We start from the raw sequence: 14,572 nt of genomic DNA, 5'->3' as shown, positions 1-14,572 counted from the left end.
CTTTTTATGACAATAACTTGCATAAAAGCCTTTAAAATGAGCACTTTTGATTATTCATGTTCGTGTCCCATAGGCTTAAAAAGTGTTTGCGTGTTCAAATGAATTTTTTGCCTGTTCGCATGTTCTGGATGCGAACTGAACCGGGGGGGGGGGTGTTCGGCTCATCCCTAGTTGTAGACTCTATTCTGTACTAGGCCAGCAGTCTCTGCCCCGTCTTGTACTTTGCCAGCAGTCTCTAACTCAGTCTTGTACTACGCCAGAAGTCTCTGACTCTCTCCTGTATTACGCCAGCAGTCACTGACCCTCTCCTGTACTACGCCAGCAGTCACTGACCCTCTCCTGTACTACGCTAGCAGCCTCTGACCCTCTCCTGTACTACGCTAGCAGCCTCTGACCCTCTCCTGTACTACACCAGCAGTCTCTGGCCCTCCCCTGTACTACGCCAGCAGTCTCTGACCCAGTCTTGTATTACATTAGTGGTCTCTGACCCAGTCTTGTACTATGCCAGCAGTCTCTGACCCAGTCTTGTACTACGCCAGCAGTCTCTGACCCTCTCCTGTACTACGCCAGCAGTCTCTGACCCAGTCTTGTACTACACCAGCGGTGTCCGACCCTCTCCTGTACTATGCCATTAGTCTCTGACCCAGTCTTGTACTATGCTAGCATTCTCCGACCCTCCCCTGTACTACGCCAGCAGTCTCTGACCCAGTCTTGTATTACGCCAGCAGTCTCTGACCCTCTCCTGTACTATGCCGGCAGTCTCTGACCCAGTCTTGTATTATGCCAGCAGTCTCTGACCCTCTCCTGTACTACTGCTGCAGTCTCTGACCCTCTCCTGTACTGTGGCTGCAGTCTCTAACCCTCTCCTGTACTGTGGCTCCAGTCTCTGACCCTCTCCTGTACTGTGGCTGCAGGCTCTGATTCTCTCCTGTACTGTGGCTGCAGTCTCTGACCCTCTCCTGTACTATGCCAGCAGTCTCTGACCCTCTCTTGTATTGTGTCAGCAGTCTCTGATCCAGTTTTCTACTTTGCCAGCAGTCTCTGACCCTCTCCTGTACTGTGGCTGCAGTCTCTGACCCTCTCCTGCACTGTGGCTGCAGTCTCAGATTCTCTCCTGTACTACGCCAGCAGTCTCTGACCCTCTCTTGTATTGTGTCAGCAGTCTCTGACCCAGACTTCTACTTTGCCAGCAGTCTCTGACCCTTTCCTGTACTACATCAGCAGTCTCTGACCCTGTCTTGTACTACAGCTGCAGTCTCAGACCCAGCCTTGTACTACGCCAGCAACCTCTGACCCTCTCCTGTACCATGGCTGCAGTCTCTGATCATCTCCTGTAAAGTGGCTGCTGTCTCCGATCCTCTCCTGTACCGTGGCTGCAGTCTCTGACCCTCTCCTGTACTACACCATCAGTCTCTGACCCAGTCTTGTACTATGCTAGCATTCTCCGACCCTCCCCTGTACTACGCCAGCACTTTTTGACCCAGTCTTGTATTACGCCAGCAGTCTCTGAGCCAGTCTTGTACTACGCCAGCAGTCTCTGACCCAATCTTGTACTACGTCAGCAGTCTCTGACCCTCTCCTGTACTATGCCAGCAGTCTCTGACCCTCTCCTGTACTATGCCAGCAGTCTCTGACCCTCTCCTATACTATGCCAGCAGTCTCTGACCCAGGGGCGGACTGACCATTCGGGCACTTGGGCACTGCCCGAGGGCCCCATGCCATTAACGGGCCCCATCAGGGTTGCCAGCCTCAATAAAATCAGGGACAGTATGTAAAAATCTGTGTTTTTAAAAAAATCCCAAGATTATAGCTGCCCTGCTTCTCCAGTACCTTTTCAGTGTGTGTATGTGTATTCTGTGTGTGTATACTGTGTGTATATATTGTGTGTCTTTGTGTGTATACTGTGTGTGTGTGTATACTGTGTGGCCCCATAATCTATTGCCTGGGGGGCCCATAATCTCCTATTGACCTGGGGCCCCATAATCTCCTATTGCCCGGGGGCCCCATGAGTTACATAGTTACATAGTTACATAGTAGGTGAGGTTGAAAAAAGACACAAGTCCATCAAGTCCAACCTATGTGTGTGATTATGTGTCAGTATTACATTACATATCCCTGTATATTGCGGTCATTCAGGTGATTATCTAATAGTTTCTTGAAGCTATCAATGCTCCCCGCTGAGACCACCGCCTGTGGAAGGGAATTCCACATCCTTGCCGCTCTTACAGTAAAGAACCCTCTACGTAGTTTAAGGTTAAACCTCTTTTCTTCTAATTGTAATGAGTGGCCACGAGTCTTATTAAACTCTCTTCTGCGAAAAAGTTTTATCCCTATTGTGGGGTCACCAGTACAGTATTTGTAAATTGAAATCATATCCCCTCTCAAGCGTCTCTTCTCCAGAGAGAACAAGTTCAGTGCTCGCAACCTTTCCTCATAACTAAGATCCTCCAGACCCTTTATTAGCTTTGTTGCCCTTCTTTGTACTCGCTCCATTTCCAGTACGTCCCTCCTGAGGACTGGTGCCCAGAACTGGACAGCATACTCCAGGTGCGGCCGGACCAGAGTCTTGTAGAGCGGGAGAATTATCGTTTTATCTCTGCAGTTGATCCCCCTTTTAATGCATGCCAATATTCTGTTTGCTTTATTAGCAGCAGCTTGGCATTGCATGCCGTTGCTGAGCCTATCATCCACTAGGACCCCCAAGTCCTTTTCCATCCTAGATTCCCCCAGAGGTTCTCCCCCCAGTGTATAGATTGCATTCATATTTTTGACACCCAAATGCATTATTTTACATTTTTCTACATTGAACCTCATTTGCCATGTAGTCGCCCACCCCATTAATTTGTTCAGGTCTTTTTGCAAGATTTCCACATCCTGCGGAGAAGTTATTGCCCTGCTTAGCTTAGTATCGTCTGCAAATACAGAGATGGAACTGTTTATCCCATCCTCCAGGTCATTTATGAACAAATTAAATAGGATTGGTCCCAGCACAGAACCCTGGGGGACCCCACTACCCACCCCTGACCATTCTGAGTACTCCCCATTTATCACCACCCTCTGAACACGCCCTTGTAGCCAGTTTTCAATCCATGTACTCACCCTATGGTCCATGCCAACGCACCTTATTTTGTACAGTAAACGTTTATGGGGAACTGTGTCAAATGCTTTTGCAAAATCCAGATACACCACGTCTACGGGCCTTCCTTTATCTAGATGGCAACTCACCTCCTCATAGAAGGTTAATAGATTGGTTTGGCAAGAACGATTCTTCATGAATCCATGCTGATTACTGCTAATGATATCATTCTTATTACTAAAATCTTGTATATAGTCCCTTATCATCCCCTCCAAGAGTTTACATACTATTGATGTTAGGCTAACTGGTCTGTAATTCCCAGGGATGTTTTTTGGGCCCTTTTTAAATATTGGTGCTACATTGGCTTTTCTCCAATCAGCTGGCACCATTCCAGTCAATAGACTGTCTGTAAAAATTAGGAACAACGGTCTGGCAATCACCTGACTGAGTTCCCTAAGTACCCTCGGATGCAAGCCATCTGGTCCCGGTGATTTATTAATGTTAAGTTTCTCAAGTCTAATTTTAATTCCGTCCTCTGTTAACCATGTAGGTGCTTCCTGTGTTGTGTCATGAGGATAAACACTGCAGTTTTGGTTACTGAAGCCCCCCGATTCACTCGTGAATACTGAGGAGAAGAATAAATTCAATACCTCTGCCATCTCCCCATCCTTTGTAACCAGATGTCCTTCCTCATTCTTTATGGGGCCAATATGGTCTGTCCTCCCTTTTTTACTGTTTACATACTTAAAGAACTTCTTGGGATTTTTTTTGCTCTCCTCCGCTATGTGTCTTTCATGTTCTATCTTAGCCATCCTAATTGCACCCTTACATTTCTTATTGCATTCTTTATAAATTCTGAATGCTGTGGATGATCCCTCAACCTTGTATTTTTTGAAGGCCTTCTCCTTTGCTTTTATATGCATTTTTACATTGGAGTTAAGCCATCCAGGATGTTTGTTCGCTCTTTTAAATTTATTACCCAATGGGATACATTGGCTAATGCCCTTATTTAATATGCTCTTAAAGCAAACCCATCTCTCCTCTGTATTCTTTGTTCCTAATATTTTATCCCAATTTATGCCTTTTAGCAAGGTTTGTAGTTTAGGGAAGTTGGCTCTTTTGAAATTCAGTGTCTTTGTGTTCCCTTCATGTCTCCTATTTGTGTGATTTATACTGAAACTAATTGACCTGTGATCGCTGTTACCTAAATTGCCCCGTATTTCCACATCTGTTATCAGGTCTGTATTGTTGGTAATCAGTAGATCTAGTAATGTTTTATTTCTAGTTGGTGCGTCTACCATCTGACCCATAAAATTGTCCTGCAAGACATTAAGGAACTGGCGAGCCTTAAATGAATGCGCGGTTCCCTCCGCCCAGTCTATGTCTGGATAATTAAAATCCCCCATTATGATAACACTTCCCATCCTTGCTGCTAATCCAATTTGTGATAGGAGATCCGTCTCCACTTCCTCCCTCAGGTTAGGGGGCCTATAGCATACTCCCAGTATTATTTTCCCCTTAGCTTCATCCCTTTGGAGCTCTACCCATAAAGATTCCACCTCCTCCCTAGCCCCCTCAGTGATGTCATCTCTCACATTCACTTGTACATTATTCTTGATATATAGGCATACCCCTCCCCCTTTTTTACCCTCTCTATCCTTGCGGTATAGGGTATACCCTTGAATGTTTGCCAGCCAATCATGAGAGCTGTTGAACCAGGTCTCTGAAATTCCCACAAAATCCAAATCCTCCTTGTACAACAGTATCTCTAGTTCACCCATCTTGTCCGCCAGGCTCCTGGCATTGGTGAACATGCCACATAGTTTAGACCGGTCGCATATTGTCCTCGTATTGGGTGTTTCAAGATTGCAACTTGGACTTGCTACTATATGAGTTGTCAGTCCGCCCCTGCTCTGACCCTCGCTTTTACTACGCCAGCAGTCTATGACCCATTCTTGTACTACACCAGCAGTCTCCGACCTCTCCTGTACTACGCCAGCAGTCTCTGACCCTCTCCTGTACTATGCCAGCAGTCTTTGACCCTCTCCTGTACTACGGCTGCAGTCTCTGACCCAGTCTTGTACTACTCCAGTACTACTCCAGCAGTCTCTGACCCTCTCCTGTACTACTGCTGCAGTCTCTGACCCTCTCCTGTATAGGGATGAGCTGAACACCCCCCCCCCCCCTTCCGGTTCGATTCGCACCAGAACATGCGAACAGGCAAAAAATTTGTTTGAACACGCAAACATCATTAAAGTCTATGGGATACAAACATGAATAATCAAAAGTGCTAATTTTAAAGGCTTATATGCAAGTTATTGTCATAAAAAGTGTTTGGGGACCTGGGTCCTGCCCCAGGGGACATATATCAATGCAAAAAAAGTTTTAAAAACGACCATTTTTTCGGGAGCAGTGATTTTAATAATGCTTAAAGTGAAACAATAAAAGTGAAATATTCCTTTAAATTTCGCACCTGGGGGGTGTCTATAGTATGCCTGTAAAGTGGCGCATGTTTCCCGTGTTTACAACAGTCCCTGCACAAAATGACGTTTCTAAAGGAAAAAAAGACATTTAAAAGTACTCGCGGCTATAATGAATTGTAGGTCCCGGCAATACACATAAAAGTTATTGAAAAAAACGGCATGGGATTCCCCCACAGTCCATTACCAGGCCCTTTGGGTCTGGTATGAATATTAAGGGGAACCCCGAATCAAAATGAAAAAAAAATTGCGTGAGGGTCCCCTTAAATTCCATACCAGGCCCTTTAGGTCTGGCATGGATATTAAGGGGAACCCCGTGCCAAAATTTAAAAAAAAATGGCTTGGGGGTCCCCCTCAAAATCCATACCAGACCCTTTAGGTCTGGTATGGATTTCAAGGGGAACCCTGTGCCAAAATTAAAAAAAAATGACGTGTGGGTCCCCCCTAGAATTTATACCAGACCCTTATCTGAGCACGCAACCTGGCAGGCCGCAGGAAAAGAGGGGGGGAGAGAGCGCCCCCCCTCCTGAACCTTACCAGGCCACATGCCCTCAACATGGGGAGGGTGCTTTGGGGTAGCCTCATCCCCACAACCCTTTTCCGGTGGTTGTGGGGGTCTGCGGGCGGGGGGCTTATTGGAATCTGGAAGCCCCCTTTAACAAGGGGACCCCCAGATCCCAGCTTCCCCCTCTGTGTGAAATGTAACCCTACCATTTCACAAAAAAAGTGTCAAAATGGTAAAAATGACAAGACACGGCTTGGGACAAGTCCTTTATTAAAAAATAAAAAAATGAAAATGTCCCACAAAGTCTTCTTCTTCTCTTGCTCTGCCGACTGACCAAAAAAAAAAAAGCCGCACCGACCCGCCTCCATGAGAGGCACCCGCCGTATGATGCGTCCGCGCAGGTGATAGTTCCCTCTCATGTGCTATGGCTGCAGTCTCTGACCCTCTCCTGCACTACAGCTGCAGTCTCTGACCCTCTCCTGTACACGCTACAGACATCTGTACACTGCCCTACATACTATGGACCTCTGTACACTGCCCTACATACTACGGACATCTGTACACTGACCTACATACTAGGGACCTCTGTACACTGCTCTACCTAAATTCACTGTTTAACATTACCACATTCTCCACTATGTAAGTCATTTCATACTCTATTTAAACAACCCCCCTAAAGCCACGCCCAATAATTGTCGTAATGTTAACCACACCCATTTTCCACAGTGGCCCATTGCCCATTTTACTTTTAAGCCACGCCCGCACATAATTATCCCCACCCCTTAATTAGCATAATGCTCCATCTACATTGCCTTCATGGACTTACAGAAAAAAATGTCCCTAATACATTTTTGCCCAATGTTGGCAACTATACTATTTACAGTACAAGCTTATTCAAGGTTCTTAGTGAAGTGTAACTTCACTTTTGTTGAGAAAAACACATTCCCCTTTGGGTGATCTATGTACATTGCAAGGATTTTAACAACCTTTGTTGAAGACTCCTACCTTGTTGTTCTGATAAAATCACTGTTTGTTCCTTTGTGCCTCTGTTTTGAGCGAGTCTAATGGGAGTGGTTTCATAATTATCAGTCAGCTGTAGGGATGAGCTTCGAGTTCAAGTCGAACTCATGTTAGACTCGAACATGGGCTGTTCGCAAGTTTGCCGAACAGCGAACAATTTGGGGTGTTCGCGGCAAATTCGAATGCCGCGGAACACCCTTTAAAAGTCTATGGGAGAAATCAAAAGTGCTAATTTTAAAGGCTTATATGCATGGTATTGTCATAAAAAGTGTTTGGGGACCTGGGTCCTGCCCCAGGGGACATGTATCAATGCAAAAAAAGTTTTAAAAATGGCCGTTTTTTCGGGAGCAGTGATTTTAATAATGCTTAAAGTGAAACAATAAAAGTGTAATATCCCTTTAAATTTCGTAGCTGGGGGGTGTCTATAGTATGCCTGTAAAGGGGCGCATGTTTCCCGTGTTTAGAACAGTCTGACAGCAAAATGACATTTCAAAGGAAAAAAGTCATTTAGGCCCTTCAGGTCTGGTATGGATATTAAGGGGAACCCCGCGCCAAAATAAAAAAAAAAAAACGTCATGGGGTCCCCCCAAAAATCCATACCAGATCCTTATCTGAGCACACAACCTGGCAGGCCGCAGGAAAAGAGGAGGGGATGAGAGAGCGCCCCCCCTCCTGGACCGTACCAGGACACATGCCCTCAACATTGGGAGGGTGCTTTGGGGTAGCCCCCCAAAACACCTTGTCCCCATGTTGATGAGGACAAGGGCCTCATCCCAACAACCCTGGCCGGTGGTTGTGGGGGTCTGCGGGCGGGGGACTTATCTGAATCTGGAAAACCCCCTTTAACAAGGGGACCCCCAGATCCCTGCACCTAAAATGTTAAAAAAGTCAAGAGACAGTTTTTGACAATTCCTTTATTTAAATGCTTCTTCTTTCTTCTATCTTCTATCTTCCTTCATCTTCTTCTTCTTCTGGTTCTTCTGGATCTTCTGGTTCTTTCTCCGATGTTTTCATCCAGCATCTCCTCCGCTGCGTCTTCTTTCCTTCTCTTTTCCTCGGGCTGCTCCGCATCCATGGCATGGAGGGAGGCTTCCGCTCTTCTATTCATCTTTTTCTCTTCATCTTCTTCTCTTCATCTTCTTCTCTTCATCTTCTTGTCTTCATCTTCTTTTCGGGCCGCTCCACATCAATGCATGGAGGGAGGCTCCCGCTGTGTGAGGCTTCTCCTCTTCTGACGGTTCTTAAATAACCCGGGAGCGGGGCCAGACAGTGACCCCACCCCCCTCTGACGCACGGTGACTTGACGGGACTTCCCTGTGGCATCACGGGGAATGCCACAGGGAAGTCCCGTCATGTCCCCGTGCGTCAGAGGCCCCGCCCCCCGTTATTTAAGAACCGTCAGAAGAGGAGAAGCGTCACACAGTGGGATCCTCCTTCCATGCCAGCATGGATGCGGAGCGGCCCGAGAAGAAGATGAAGAGAAGAGCGGGAGCCTCTCTCCATGCCATGGATGTGGAGCGGCCCGAGGAGAAGAAGGGAAGAAGACGCCGCGGAGGAGATGCTGGACGAGAACACCGGAGGAAGAACCAGAAGATCCAGAAGAACCAGAAGAAGAAGAAGATGAAGGAAGATAGAAGATAGAAGAAAGAAGAAAGAAGAAGCATTTAAATAAAGGAATTGTCAAAAACTGTCTCTTGTCATTTTTAACATTTTTGACAGTTTTTTAATGAAATGGTAGGGGTACTTTTGTACTCCCTTACCATTTCACACAGGGGGGAGGGCCGGGATCTGGGGGTCCCCTTGTTAAAGGGGGCTTCCAGATTCCGATAAGCCCCCCGCCTGCAGACCCCCACAACCACCGGCCAGGGTTGTGGGGATGAGGCCCTTGTCCTCATCAACATGGGGACAAGGTGTTTTGGGGGGTGTGACAGACCTAGCCCGGAGAGAGACTTTTGGAGGGGACTGTATGCTAGCCTCTTGCCGATCGATCGTGGGCCCTTGCATTTGGGGTAACGGTGCTCTTTGTGAGCTGTATGCCTGGGGACCCTTGAGGTGGTATTACTGTGGATTCGGGTCCTGGTCCCCCAGGACACACAGACTCTGGGGACCCTGGATTTGCCATATTGGAATAGTGGCTGATTCATAATGCTGGGACAGATACTGTTAGGAGATGCTGATGTAAATTCCAGCACCTGTCTGTCTGTTGTCTGATAAAATGTGTATTGTAAATAAGATGTAAATTCCAGCACCTGTCTGTCTGTTGTCTCATAAAATGTGTATTGTAAATAAGTCTATAGTATGGGATCTAAGAGTCATCCAATATGGCATCCCCATTGTTGTTTGTGTTAATTAACTCTGCTATTGTGTGAAGAAGAGTCTATGTTGATTGTGATAATGTTGACTGGATTTTCTGAACTACAAGACGGCCAGTCTGGCCTAAAAGTCATGTCTGAGTCATCTAGGCTGTCTAAAGGGATTAGTTAATGAGCTCATGTTAATTAGGTTAATTGGGTTACAGCTGTATTGTTAGAGTAATATGAGCAGGAGGTCTGCACCTCCACTTTTAGGGTATAAAAGCCTGTATTTTGCAATAAAGTGAGATTCCTGGTTGAACTTACATACAGCCTGCCTGGTGTTTGTTCTGAGCTACACAACTGGACTAGAACGGCACAGAGCTGTAGTTCTAATCCCGGAGCATCGGATGACCGAACAATCAGATGTTGTGATCTGCAGTCTGATTCTATAGCAGCAGAGGAGTGTCGGGAGAGTGGAACCGAGCGAGCAAAGGAGCTCGTTACAGGGGACTACCCCAAAGCACCCTCCCAACGTTGAGGGCATGTGGCCTGGTACGGTTCAGGAGAGGGGGGCGCTCTCTCGTCCCCCCCTCTTTTCCTGCGGCCTGCCAGGTTGCGTGCTCGGATAAGGGTCTGGTATGGATTTTTGGGGGGACCCCACGCTGTTTTTTTTTTTATTTTGGCGCGGGGTTCCCCTTAATATCCATACCAGACCTGAAGAGCCTGGTATGGAATGTAGGGGGACCCCCCACGTCATTTTTTTTTTTAATTTTGGCTGTGGTTCCCCTTAATATCCATACCAGATCTGAAGGGCCTGGTATGGAATTTAGGGGGACCTCCAAGTCGTTTTTTTTTTTTAATTTTGGTTCGGAGTTCCCCTGTGGGGAATTTCCATGCCGTTTTTATCAATGAACTTCTATGTGTATTGTCGGACCGGCAATGCATTAATAGCCGCGAGTAGTTTTAAATGACTTTTTTTCCTTTGAAATGTCATTTTGCTGTCAGACTGTTCTAAACACGGGAAACATGCACCCCTTTACAGGCATGCTATAGACACCCCCCAGGTATGAAATTTAAAGGGATATTACACTTTTATTGTTTCACTTTAAGCATTATTAAAATCTCTGCTCCCGAAAAAACGTCCATTTTTAAAACTTTTTTTTGCATTGATCCATGTCCCCTGGGGCAGGACCCAGGTCCCCAAACACTTTTTATGACAATAACTTGCATATGAGCCTTTAAAATTAGCACTTTTGATTATTCATGTTCGTGTCCCGTAGACTTTAACGGTGTTCGCGTGTTCGAACAAATTTTTTGCCTATTTGCATGTTCTGATGCGAACCGAACAGGGGGGTGTTCGGCTCATCCCTAGTCAGCTGTGGCAGCTGTAGAGCACTGAGGAAAGCTGCTGGGCCTGCAACCCTTTAGACGTGTTTCTATTGGGAGTATCTTACCAAAAATGAAATTTTTGTTGCAGGAGATGCCTGAAATCTGACTTGTATCTTAGGCAAATTTCTGGGAAAATTGATGAGCCAATCACAAAATTGATGAGCCACAGAAATTACGTTTCTGGGGAGTGGTTAGTACACACTCTGTGTACAGAACAACTCCAGGTAGCCATATTGCATTGCATTTTTAAAACATTACAGAGCTGTAGATTGGAAAGAAAAGGTAATTTTTAATAACATTAATTTACAATATGACTTGTGTTGTAATTATATACACTATATTATTTTCTCTTTATTTGCTAATTTTTTCCCCACAAAAGTGGAGTTACCCTTTAACCACTTGTCGACCGCCTTCTGCATATATACTGCGGCAAGGCGGCTCGGCTGCACAAACTGACGTACCTGTACGTCAGTCTGTGCATGTGATAGTGTGGGCTGCACATCGGGGGGGGGACGCACACGTGGATCCGGCGGACTGGATGTCCACCAGCCACCCGCGATCGAGGTACAGAGGCAGAATGGAGATCTGCCTATGTAAACAAGGCGGATCCCCGTTCTGACAAGGGACAACATTGAGATCTGCTGTTCATTTTGTAGAACAAATATTTCTTCTTTTCCTGTTAGTAACAGTGTTCAGCTGTATTTCCAGCAGATGACATTGTGTTAAACTGTATTAACATGCGGCATACACACTTATTTGCACAGCCGCTGTTCTGATCATCATAAAGTATATACTGTATTTACTTATTTACTGTTGCTTTAAATTGGCATCCATTACTGACAGGAACTGTAGTATATTACGCCCACTTTGTGCTCAGCCGACATCTTGCCTTCTACAGTGAAGAAGCATGGGAATAGCTGCAGGGGCGGATCAAGGGGCAATTGCCCCCTCCGAGAAATGCGGGTGAGTGACTGTGGCTCCGTGAGTGAGAGAGCCGCCGGGCGGCTCCATAGGTAAGGGAGAGAGAGCCGCCGGGAGAGAGACAGCAGGCTGGCCCGGCGGCTCAGTTGGTGACATGTGCCGCTCGATGTGTTTGTGGGCAGGCTGCTGGCTAATCAGGGAGCCGGTGGGCGGGGGAGCAGAGAGATGACGTCATCTCTCACCGCCCGGCGCCCGCCCTGCATCCCTGCAGTTCCCCCCCACCATGCAGGCAGCTGCGGCAGCAGAGAGATTACATCATCTCTCTGCTGCCTGTCTCTGGGACACAAGAGACCACCTTAGCAGGTGGCAAGTGACAATCTTCATCTTTTGACAGGCGACGTGGCAAGTGACAATCCGCAACATGTTGCAGGCGACGTGGCAAGTGACAATCTTCATCTGGTGACAGGCGACGTGGCAAGTGACAATCTGCATCTGATGACAGGCGACGTGGCAAGTGACAATCCGCAACATGTGGCAGGCGACGTGGCAAGTGACAATCTGCATCTGGTGACAGGTGACGTGTGACGTGACGTGTGACAGGTGACGTGGCAAGTGACACACTCGGGGCTCCCACTGATTCTGCATTATGGTAAGTTAAACTATTTAATTTTTTATAACAATGTAATAATAGTAATAATGCGCTTCAATCATCCTGACACCATAACAACCATGGTGCCGTGATGATTGAAGCGCCAACACCAGCCATTTCCCCGATAGATGTACCCCAAAAAAATATATTTTCTGGCAGTGCCCCTCCCGAGACTAGACTCTGGATCCACCCCTGAATAGCTGATCTATTTCTTAATACTGGCCTTGGAAGCATAAATCTGTAATTAGGCTGCCATTAGTATTCAATTAAGTAGTATGTGTTCTACTAATTCAATTGCATTTTTATGTGTGTTTGGTAGTACTTTTCTGCAAGGAAGATCCTTTAGCTAGGTCTAATTTCTGTTAGCTAATGACTTACAGTAATGTAGCACGCCTTTCACTAATTGCATTTGTAATGTAATGTTAAATGCTGATGCATATTTTTATAATTTGTGTTTTGCAGTTTTACAACTTAAAGAAACTTGAATCTAATTCTCAGTAAAGATTACAACTGTTACCCTTTGGCCTCAGTTTTTATTGGGAAGTTGTTAGCTGTATGCCAAGCCTTGTACCACAAACACATTGTGAGGGCAGAACAGTAAAAAGACTTTTAACACAGCAGGCCTAGTCTAAGGAAGAGTGGATTCATTCTAATCATCAACTTCTGCAGCCACAGACAATACAGAGAAGTAATCTGTTTCATTATGCAGCACACAGATCAGGATACTACACCAGTCATCCCTCAGCATACACAAGCAGAGAAAAGCACAGTATGCCAAGGACCAGGTCACGCTGCTCAAGCTCTAGAGTCTCTAGTCAATCAGATCAGACATCAGCTAGTGCTGAAGCTGCCAGGTCCAAGAGCACTAGCTCTAGACATTGAAGCTGCTCTAACCTGTCATCCACCAGTTCTGCAGCTGCCAGGGCCCATGCAAAGGCAGAAGCCACACGTGCACCGGCTTCCTATGCAATACACGAATCTGAAATGATAAGAGAACAGGGCAGCATAGATGAAGAACATCATATGATTAAAGCTAAAAGTAAAGCTGAAGCGCTTAAAAGTAAAGCTGAAGCACTTAGAAGAAAAGTAGAGGTGAAAGCATCTTTCCATATTCTCAAGCAAGGAAAACTGCTTCAGCAGCCTTAGCTGAAGTGGAGGTTCTCATGAGAGCTGAAGAACAGTACAGACAACACTCTGTGATAGAAACGCAGATGACACCTCTCAGTGCAATCCAACGCACTAGTGAGTATGTACAATTGCATGCGACCATGTGCACCGATCAGCAGTCTAATGATGCATCAAAATCGTCAAAGGTCCTGCTAGCAGCAGACAACTTTGATATCATTCAATGCTACAAGACTGAGCCAGAACCACAATATGAAAAGTCAAGTGGTTACACACTCTGAGACCAATCTGATGGTCCTTCAAGAAACCAAACGAGTGGTGGCATAATCCCCCCTCAGGAAAACATAAATCTGGCCTATAGTGGAAAGACTTGCAGCAAGGGAGAACAACCAAACGACCAGAGTGGATTTAACCAAGCACCCTTGTTGTCTTATCAGCCACAAACATGCTTTGTGTTTGTTCCCAGAAATGCTCAGCTGAGGCAGTAGGAGCCACAGATACGCCGTGAAATGGTGAGCTCTGGTCTCCTGAAGTTTGACGACCATCCAGAAAACTATTGGGCCTGGAAGTCATCTTTTCTAAGCAGCATCCAAGACTTAAATCTGACAGAGAGAGAAAAGCTTGACCTACTCCCCTAATGGCTTGGACCAGAGTCTTCTGAGCAAGCCAAAAGAATCAGGTCAGTACATGTTCATGATGCAATGGCAGGGCTTACAATGGTATGGCAGAGATTGGAAGACTGCTATGGGTCACCTGAAGTAATTGAAGATGCACTTATGAAGAAAATTGAAAATTATCCAAAAATAACAAAGACAATCAGAAGCTGAGAAAGCTTGGAGATGTACTTTTAGAGCTGGAGGCAGCAAAAGCTGGTGGATACCTGCCAGGCCTCTCACATTTGGATGCAGCACGTGGAGTCAACCCGATAATCGAGAAGCTTCCTTACAACTTAGGAAGTTCAACTCCATATACTTTATAGACATGTTCAAGTGTTATGGAGACAGCAGGGAGGGGAGCAAGCAACTACACTATTGAGTCATTAGATGAGAAAACACAGCTGACTCTCCCCACTCGCATGGAATGTGATATGATACCAGATGAAAGATCAGAGAT

Source organism: Aquarana catesbeiana, linkage group LG10 (genome assembly GCF_042186555.1).
Source record: "Aquarana catesbeiana isolate 2022-GZ linkage group LG10, ASM4218655v1, whole genome shotgun sequence".
Lineage (NCBI taxonomy): Eukaryota > Metazoa > Chordata > Amphibia > Anura > Ranidae > Aquarana > Aquarana catesbeiana.
This window is presented reverse-complemented; position numbering follows the sequence as displayed.